The sequence below is a fragment of the Pogona vitticeps genome, chromosome 4 (assembly GCF_051106095.1).
Source record: "Pogona vitticeps strain Pit_001003342236 chromosome 4, PviZW2.1, whole genome shotgun sequence".
Lineage (NCBI taxonomy): Eukaryota > Metazoa > Chordata > Lepidosauria > Squamata > Agamidae > Pogona > Pogona vitticeps.
The window spans coordinates 126,137,336-126,147,877 of NC_135786.1; positions in this window are offsets into that span (position 1 = coordinate 126,137,336).

Here is a 10,542-nt window from a genome sequence, read left to right on the forward strand (position 1 = left end):
ATAGCTGTTTCCTATCCCTGCACGTTGGTCAGAGAAGTAGGAAAAAAGAACATTTTTTCTGTATTTAGATTGCCAATTAAACTGTACAATGAAAGTGGATTTCGATCCATGAAAACTCACACTAAAATAAATCTGCAGGCATTTAAGATGCCACAGTATTTTGTCCTCCCTTACCCCACCTGTTTTTCCCCCTTTAATTTTGTCGGCATCCCGAGACACACTAACATGACTACGTACTTCTTTGGAAACAGAATGGTCGAAAGTTCTTGAGATGATTGAAGCATTTTATTCCATTGGGGAGTGGTGGTTATTGTTATTACAACGTATTGGGAATCACTATTTTTTCTTTTCCTTCCCAGAAGAGTGGGAAGAGCTGAGCAAGGTTCTTTGCCACTGCAGACAGTGCTCTATCAAGTTTGATCAAATGTCCATTTCTATTTCTATGAATGCTTAATCCAAAGAGGAACCTCCAGGTTTCTCAGAAATTTTGAACTTTGTCAACTCCAGTCTCACTGGAACACTCTCCTATTCCCCTACTCTAGCAAGTGGGGGGAGAGGCACCATTGTGCTAATTCCCCGGAATTAGAAAAATATGGATGTAGGACCTACTGTAAGACAGACCCAGAAGAGGAAATGACCGAACACCACTAGTGATCACTTTTAGTCTACAATTGAGACCACTCACATGCATCATAAGTGTCCTTCAACCCATCCTCAAAACCAATGCTTCTCTTTCCCAAGCCTTTGGTGGCAGACCTATACTTGAGTACAGACAACCCTCCAATATCAAACAACTACTGACACACAATGGACTACTCAACACTGACACAGAGGTAGGAAAGAAACCCTGCTATAAACCTAGATGCCAACTCTGTTTCCACATTTATTTCTGGCCACACAATTACTGGACCTAACAATGTCACACACAATGTCAAAGGTACATTTTCTTCTTCCTCTACCAATGTTATTTATGCTATCTTTTGTCAGCAATGCCCACCTGCATTCTACATAAGACAAACAGGACAATCTCTGTGGAGAAGAATTCATGTACACAAATGTACACCAGGAATGTCAACGCAGAGAAACCTGTTTCACATCATTTTAATTTATCAGGACATTCTACACATGATCTAAAATTGGCCATTCTGGAGGAGGGGGGAACTACAAGACAAGAATCCAGCTAAACAGCCAAGATAAAATATTATACAATCTGGACACTGTAGTGTTCACCCTGTCCATTAATATTTATGTAGAGATTTGCATGCACCAATAGGAGTTGGTGAGGGGCGTAGTTAGGTGGAAGAGAAGAAAACAAGGGAAAGAGAAAGGGAGAGTAGACAGTTGAGGGTGAAGAGAAGGTTGTTTAGTTGAGAGTTAACAACACTGACTGAACTGTTATCACCTGTAACAATAAACAATTTCTGCTTGGTTCTTAAATGATACGTTGCATGGACCTCCGTCATTAATAGTAAATAAAGTTGATGCAATCAACTGATGGCAGCTGAATAACACATAGGTTGTGCCTTTGCTTGGTGAAACAAACAATGGACAGGCAGGAACGTGACAGATGACTTATAATAGTCATATGGAAGAATTATATAAAGAAATGTGGACTTTAGCTGTTAATGACAAATTGAAATGTGAAGTGAAAATAAAAGGATTTTTAATAATTAATGATTTTATTGATATTAGGGATATATTTATAAGGCATGTTTTTGTAAAAGGGAAAGGACAAACCCCAGCCCAAGAGATATTATTATTTTTATTTTATTTTTGTAATAAGGGTATGTTGATTAATACGAAAGAAAGTGTAAGGGGGTGGAAGGTAATTAACTAGTTAATATCCAGATGTTGATGGGGAGCACCAGTTGCATTATAGAGTGTGAGAGTTGTATGTTAATGTATTAAATGCATGTTTTTGAAGGTATAAAATTATTTCTTCAATAAAATAAAATTTAATTTTAAAAATTCTTCAGATTGCTTGTCCAGGACAAGCCGACAAGCATCCATGGGCCATCATAAGGAATGTTGTCCATTAGATTTCCAGCTTTCTGGCAACCAGGTTCACAATCATGTTGTGACCCTGATGTTGCGGGTTGCAAAATTAGAAATAGAATTTAAAAGCTGAAGGTGCAATGAACCCCGAGGCCACAGAGGTGAAAAATTTATCTGAGGAACTGCTGCAGTTAATAGGTCCAGGAGGTGGCAGGGGACACAATATGAAATGAGCTATCTTTTTAATATTTACTTATTTAATTCTTCAATTTATATCCCGCTCCCATTAGTGCTGAGGCACTTTCTTCTATAGTCTTTGCCATTGCGCTGGCAAGAGATGAGGCTGCCTCACCATATACATTTTCTGTCTCTTAGATGACCACCAATGCTGCTCTCAGTTTGACGAATCAGAATCAGTGTGAATTAAGGCAACAAGATTTCAGCTTTCATTGCAGTGTATTAAATTGCTTGTAACTGTTTTTTTCCTGCTGGGAAGCTGCATCTCAGGTTTTCCCATTTGCTTCTCTCACACTTTGTTAAACTGCAAGGTGTTCTCATATGCCAAAACGATTCAAACTAAATCAATTACACAAGCAAGTTAAATAAGCAACTCTCTTGATACTTAGTAAAACACCTCATTTTCCAACCAAAAACTATTCTTCCTGGGGGAGAAAAATCAGAGATCCCTTGTGCATCATGTAGTCATCTTTTTAAAAATTGCTATAAAACATGCTAACCTCGATTGAAATGCAACTTTTTTCCCCTTAAGGTAGCCACGCTCTTAGAGAGTAGTTGTGGGTGAAGAACACTGCGTTTTTTAAAAAGTCTGCGAGGTTTAGCTATTCAGCAAGCTCTTTTCAAATATGTTGGGGGGCATCAAAGGAGGATTAAACCTTCCAAGGGCAAGGGGGGAGGTCAAAAATATGGCCCTTAGACCCTACAAAGTTGCTCATGCTTGATTTGGAAACTACAAATCAAAGAACCTGGAACAGAGTGGAATTCTATAACATCTGTTCAGTCTAAGTACACGGAATGACCCTTTGCAAGTGGGTATAGCATTGGCACCTTAGTTGTGATCAAGCCTTTAATTTTGATTTTTTAAAAAATGCTCTTGTAGGTACTACCCTTAAACAGCATTCCTTGAACTAGTACTATGGCTCAGAGCATTCTTTATCCAAATAGCGTTATTGAGTGGGAAAGGCGGAAGCTGAAATGTTTAATGAAACAGCCTTAAAGCCATCTCTGTCTGGTAATTCACTTAGCAAGAACAAAAGCTGCAGCTGCACATTCTGCTGAGTGAAACAGTAGTGAAATGCCTGCTTTCTTACAGTATGCCTAGATCAGAAGCATGGGTGTCCACAGGATTATTTCCAGGAAGGGGGCTAAAGCTGCACAATGTGCACCGCTGCAATATAACCGTGCATTTTCCTTCCACATATGTGTACAAGTTTTGCTACCTGGCATCATGTTCCTCAACATGATTTAGATGCCTACATGGAACGGAAGAAAACATGGCAGTAACCAGAGAGCAGCAACCAGTGTTTTGCTTCAGGGCACCAACATTTAGAGGGCACTGAAATCTGAAAGTGAATCTTCTGGCCTAAGAAAATAGGTAGGAACGTCTATTTTTTTAAAAAAATCCTATACTTTTTGTTGCTTTTTGAGGGATATCATATTTTCCTAATTTTTTTCATGTGACATTTGGGCTCATGCCACAGGGTGGGGTGTGTGAGAGACGTTACATTTGCCCCAAGTACCAGAATCATCATGCAGTTGCGATTTTCCATAATTATTAACCCAGTCTGCAGCCTCTAATTACTTTCCAGTGAGAAAAGAGATTCCACAGAAGTCTTGGAAATTGGAATTATTTTATGTTATATGCTGCCTTTCTCTGAACTAAGTGGCCCAAAGTTGCTCAATAATTGAGAAACTAACCAACTAAAATGAGAACAAATTATGACAGCAGTTCTAAAACTTTTCTTTACCACAAACCCCCTTTAAATATGTTTTGTTGCCACAAACCATCAAGACTTAGCTCAAGATTTAAAACCCTGTTGTTGTTGTTTAGTTGATAAATCGTGTCCGACTCTTCGTGACTCCATGGACCAGAGCACGCCAGGCCCTCCTGTCTCCCACTGCCTCCCAGAGTTGGGTCAAATTCATGTTGATAGGTTCGATGACACTGCATGTGCAGTTCCTAATTTGGTTTGCCAATGTGAAAAGTGTCTGACAACAATGTGAACAATAAAGTGAGCAGTCCAAGGCTCACCAGGATTCCTCTCCCTGCCAACAATACCCCTGCAGACCCCACTCCTACTTTGCAAACTGTTCGCCTATGTCTCCAAAGTGAACAAAATCATTCTAGAACATGGGGACCCTATTTGGGACAAGCCTCATGAAACTGGCAATGATATGGGTGGTATTACACAGTTCTCAATGGATCGTTAGGGTTGCTATATTGGCCAAAATCCTCTTGCCTACATACTTCAATGTAATACAAATGGCATAACTTTTGGAGGTGAATTGTCTCAAGTTACAAAATCGCTATAGAGATCAACTGTTGCATACTTAGTGTGACTCAACATGCAACTTATACCATCTACAGTGATTTCTTCACCTTAGGCAATTTGCTTCCAAAAGTTATGCCGTTTGTGTAGATACACAAGAGATTTGTTGAGGAATTTCAGCCTGCTAGTGCTTTTAACTCAGCTGCACTGATGGCCAGCTCCCCTTCCTCAAGGTTTTGAACAAAACAGCCTCAAATGGAATGTGTCTTGGTTTTCTCATTCTCACTCCAAATAAACGTTGATTGGAGTTCATGATAGCTTGTGTATACTGTCAGATTCTCACAGTTTTCTTCCAGTGCTGTAACAGAAGTAATGGAATGATTTTAGTGAATAGAATTTCACACTTAGACAGTCATGCATGCAAATAGCATGGAGGATCTTCCCCCTCAAAGCTGCACACCTGTGCATGTGTATAAATATCTGATCCGGGTTTGCTTTATCAGGGACAGGTCTGATCTTGGTAAATACTTATGTTTGCAAACACAGATGTGGTAAACAGTGTGCTTTCCCAGAAGTACTCCCTACTAGTCTCAATTAAATGTGGAGTGCAACCACCAACTCACCTTATGGGAATGTAATCATAATTCAGGGGACTGATTCAATGTCAGGAGGCTAGACTATCTGCCACACACCATCCTTTTCATCAGTACAAGTTCATGGTTCAATATGTACAAAATCTCTCTCTCTCTCTCTCTCTCTCTCTCTCTCTCTCTCTCTCTCTCTCTCTCTCTCCCTCTCTCCCTGCTCCACAGGCAGTCTCACTTCCTAACATTCAAACTTACAAACCTTTACAGAATTATTATCCAATCTTTTAAAAGCAGCTTTTCTTTTTCTGTGATCATCTGTTCTTTTAAAGGACTATGATTTTTAAGGAGATGGACTGTTCCCATCTCAGTGGATGGAGATGGAGGAGTTGAGACCTTGCAACCAGAATGAAATGGAGATGTTCTGTGGAGGAGGCAGGCAGAGGTTCATTGCTTCCTGAGGGCATGCACCATTGCTCTGAATGAGAACTCCCATTCTTGTGCCTATATGGGAGGCATGGGGGCGTGGGGGGGGGGAACCCAAAAGAAGTCAGAAGCCAAATCACTGTAAATGTCTAAATGGATCATTCTGGAGAAACAAAAAGGACAAAATGGAAGCAGGTGGCTGTTGGACTGGTGACATTACTTGGAATCCAGAGAGAGAGAGAGAGAGAGAGTCTTATCTGATGGTAAAGCTATGTAAAATCCCTGTGAGAAATTCCCACAAGCTTGAGTTTATCCTGTGTGTGTGGATTTCTCCCCTGCACCACCCAGAAAAGGGAATGTGAAATATTCACCATGAGGGTCCATTCTGGGAAGGTGACAGAGATGAATCCATGGCTGAGTTTGTTCTATTTAAAGTTTCCCCCCATTTCTTGAATCCTTTGTGCTGGCGCTATTGTCGAGGCTCTGGTTGATGGCTGGTATACCGCCAGCACTAGGGCTGTTAGACACGATTGCTGCTAAACGCCCTCTCCAACACAGAGCTCGGCCTGGATCCTGGTTTAATCAGGACCTACGAGCGATGAAGCAGTTCAGGAGAAGGCTAGCACGCAAGTGGAGAAAGAACCCAACGGTTTATAATTGGATAGCTGTCAGGGTTGCAACTAACCTTTACCATGCCAAAGTAAAGGCTGCTAGCTGAGCACATCTCACTAACCAGATAAGCGAAGCTTCAAACCAGCAGGTGGAGTTATTCCATATAGTGCGCGACCTGTCTGGAATTGTTCTAAGTGACGGGCCTCCCCCTAGTATTTCAACAGAAATTTGCAGCATTTTTAAAATCTAAAGTGGAGGCCATCTGCTGGGAGCTCTCTCTCTTTTTTTGGACACAGTGGATCGAGCAGAGATGTCCAGCGCTCCATCTTGCCCGGCGATTATTGATCTCTTTCAACCTGTGACACCAGATATTGTGGACAAAGCACTTGATCGCTGTCGGCCACCACCTCATCCCTTGACCCTTGCCCAGCCTGGCTAATCAAAGCTGCCAGGCCTATAACAATTGAATGGGCCACAGCAATAATCAATGGGTCTTTCCTTGAGGGCAGGGTCCCTCCTGCCCTCAAGGAGACACTCATTGGGCCCATAAGGAAGAAACCTAGTTTGGCAGCGGATGAAATTGGCAATTATAGGCCTGTCGTCAATGTTTCTTTCATTAGCAAAGTGGTGGAGAAGGTGATGGCCAATCAGCTTCAGGCTCATTTCAATGAAACACATGTCCCGGATCCATTCCAGTTGGGTTTCAGGCTGCGCCATGGTACAGAAACGGCATTGGTCGCCCTGTATGATGACCTATTGAGGGAGGCTGACAGGGGTAAAATGTCTCTGTTGGTCCTCCTCGATATCTCAGCCGCCTTTGATACTGTTGATCATGGTATCCTCCTGGGGAGGCTTTCCAAGTTGGGAATTGGTGGCCTGGCATTTGCTTGGCTCCAATCCTTCTTGGAGGACCATCCTCAGAGAGTAAAGCTTGGGGAGAGCGTTTTGGCACCGTGGAGCCTCAGTTGTGGGGTCCCGCAGGGCTCGATCATCTCCCCAATGCTGTTTAATATCTACATGAGGCTGCTAGGTGGGGTCAGGGGGTGTGGGACATCGTGCCATCAGTTTGCTGATGGCACTCAGCTCTACATCTCCTTTTCACCAACTGCAGAGGATGCCGTTCTGTCCCTTCAGCGCTGCTTGGAGGCTGTACTGCAATGGATACAGGAAAATGGGCTGAGGTTGAATCCAGACAAGACGGAGGTCCTGAGGGTGGGTGGCCCCACCATCAGTGGTTTGGGAAACTCCCTCTCATTTGGGGGGCGGTGACTCTCACCGTGAAGAGTGAGGTTCGCAGCTTGGGGATCCATCTGGACTCGGCGTTCACCATGGAAATTCAGGTGGTGTCAGTGGTCCATTCCGCCTATTTCCATCTTTGGCAGATTGCCCAGCTGCGTCCCTATCTTGATGTTGGGGCGCTCACCACTTTGGTACATGTGCTTGTCATCTCAAGATTAGACCACTGTAATGCGCTCTATATGGGGCTACCTTTGAGGTTGATGCAGAAGCTTCAAATGGTGCAGAATGCACCAGCCAGACTCCTTAGTGGGGTGAGAAAATACCATCATATCTCTCCCACTCTGGCCACTTTGCATTGGCTGCCCATTCGGTTCCGCATCGATTTCAAAGTTTCATTGCTTACATACAAAGCCCTAAACGGTTTAGGGCCTCGATATTTGGTGGAACGCCTACTCCCACCAAAAACTACCCGTATTACTTGATCTAGTCAGGAGGTGAGGTTGAGGAGCCTAATGCCGAGGGAGGCCCGGAAGGAAAAAAAACGAGACACTGGGCCTTCTTGGCAGTGGCTCCTCGCTTTTGGAATAAACTCTCCCCTGAGATCCTCATGGTCCCTTTGCTGGGGATTTTCAAAAGCCAATTGAAAACCTGGCTGTTTAAGCAGGCCTTCCCTCCAGCCACTATTTGATTTATTTCTTCTTTTTTTTTCTTGCCATCTTGAACAATTGATTACTGATGCTGTATATTGTTGTTATATTTTAAATTGTTTTATTTTTATGTGTTGTTAGCTTCCCAGAGTGGTCAGTTGACTAAATGGGTGGGATATAAATACAATCCATCCATCCATCCATCCATCCATCCATCCATCCATCAATAAAAATTGTGTCTCCTTAAGAAACAGCAGAGGGTTTTTTTTGTTTTGGATTTGGTTTGATTTTGGTGAGAGTTTATTAATTCTTCTGTTTCTGGATAGACTTATGTCCCTTTATGTTTCACGTCCCCATGCTGTTCCTGTCACTTGGTTGTGAGAAAATCTGAAACAAGGGTGCACTGCAGACATCATCTTGCTTCGGACACATGGCTCATCTCTCTTCTGAAGTGATGAGGCACATAAAGCAGAAGACATTCACAGAACGGACATTCAAGGTGAATAGACAAAGTCCCCATTCTACTCAAATTACAGTCCATTCTCTCCAATTTTTTATTTTATTTTATTTATTTACTGTATTTGATTTATACCCCACCCATCTGGTATATTTATACCACTCTGAGCGGCTTTGAGAGAGAAAGAGAAATGAGAGAGAGAAAGAGAGATTTTATCTAGTTACACATATAAATTAGTACAGTACATGCAAAAAAAGGTTTTGGTAAAAAATGTGGCGTGGGGAGGAGAAATCACAAACTTTGAAAAACAACAATGTCTGAAAACTGCTTGTTAGCTATCAGACTGTTTCTCTGGACTCTGGGTTCATAACCTGTTGCAGAGTTGTCCATTTCTGACAAAATTCCATTTTTGCTACACAGCAGAAGCAAAGAGATTGACAGAGGAAAACAGTTACCCAGAGTCCATCCCTTTCTCTTTAACTAGCACTTAAAGTCTCAATTACTCACTCTGAGACATTTATATGAGAAAGAACAACAACAAAAAAATCTTTATTTACAGTGGCTTGAAAATTACAGACTTGTGAATGCTGTTTTCTCCTTGCACACATAGTTAGCAACCAATTGAACAGATCAACAGCAAACATACAATACCAACTGAGGAAAGAGAAAGGAAATCAATAGCTCTCTTTGAATTCAAACCCTGGAAGGAACAATTAGTTTGTGCCAAAAAGACAAATCAGCGCAGCCCAGAGAAGTCGCTTCCAATCACGCAAACTACAGACAGCATGTAAAACTGTAAATAAAACTCTAATATTATGTAATCCAAAAATCAAAACATCCCATGCCTAGTTGCCTTAAGCCAGATGTATTTAGATTGTCCTTTGTGTTCGTTGTTCTGAAACCTGTAAACTTTCGTTTGGGTACTAGTTTTTGTTTTTTTGTTGTTGTTCAAGCATCCCTCACACATGTAAGAATAACATCGTAACCAACTGGTTTTCAAGATGGTTCCCCCAGTTCCTTCTTTAGCACTTACCGTGGGGAACTCTGATACAGTATCTTGTTTTCCTAGAGGGGAAAACCTTTAGTGTCTACTGAAATCAAAATCAGGTTCTCTGCATATAATGCAACAAAACATCTGAGCCCCCGCTTTAATTGTTGATATTTTGTAGAGTACTGGGAAATAGCTACTAAAGGCCTTGACCCAAATGTAATCACGTTAAATTGTACTGAGGACCTTAAGGATCTGTGCCCAAATTTTGTTTTTAAAGCAATGAGTGACAGCTCTGTTGTCTTTAATAACAGCTGTGGTTTTGTTCAGTTCCCGTCATTGCCCATTCAAAGCCCTTCCTTTAGGATGTTTTTTCGGTACACTCCATTATCAATAATGGATAACGGTACACTCCATTATCAGTTCAGCACAGGAATAGGAAAGCCTCAGAGACATGCTATTTCTGGCATCATTTCCGATCAGTAGTAGCAGATAAGAGGTTATTTAAAGCCTACAAAATAGTTGCATGCAGCTAACTCTAAATTGCAACTTGTTAAACTATTGTAGGCATCTGACCAGGGCTTTGTTTACACTACTTGGTAGGGAAATGTTCACATCAGTAAGAATTACAGCTGGCTGTGGTATATTGCCATAACTCTGCCTGCTTTCAAAGTATTGCACCTGAGACTCTTGCCAAGCTGAAACTCAGTCTCAAGGTTGAAAAACTCCTGTTTAATTCTACCATGAATTGATTGCTAGAAGCTGATATTTATAGCCAAGCAGGAGCAAAAATCTTTTGGGCTCACCTTTTTCTGAATCCAGGTAACTGTAATTATTTATGTTCTGTTTCTGTAACTTGGTTTTGTAAAGCTCTAATGCTTTTCGCAGAAAAGTGCATGATTTATCAACTATGCCACTGTTTTATCTTGCTGATCAATATCTGTATTTACTGGGTCAGGAAACAGCTACAGGTTTTGATTAATCTCTTCTATCCCCTATTTAGAGAGCCCCTCTTTCTAGTAGCTTTCCAAGTGATCACAAGCCAAAGATAGGTGATATTTATTTATTTATTTAATTTATATGCCGC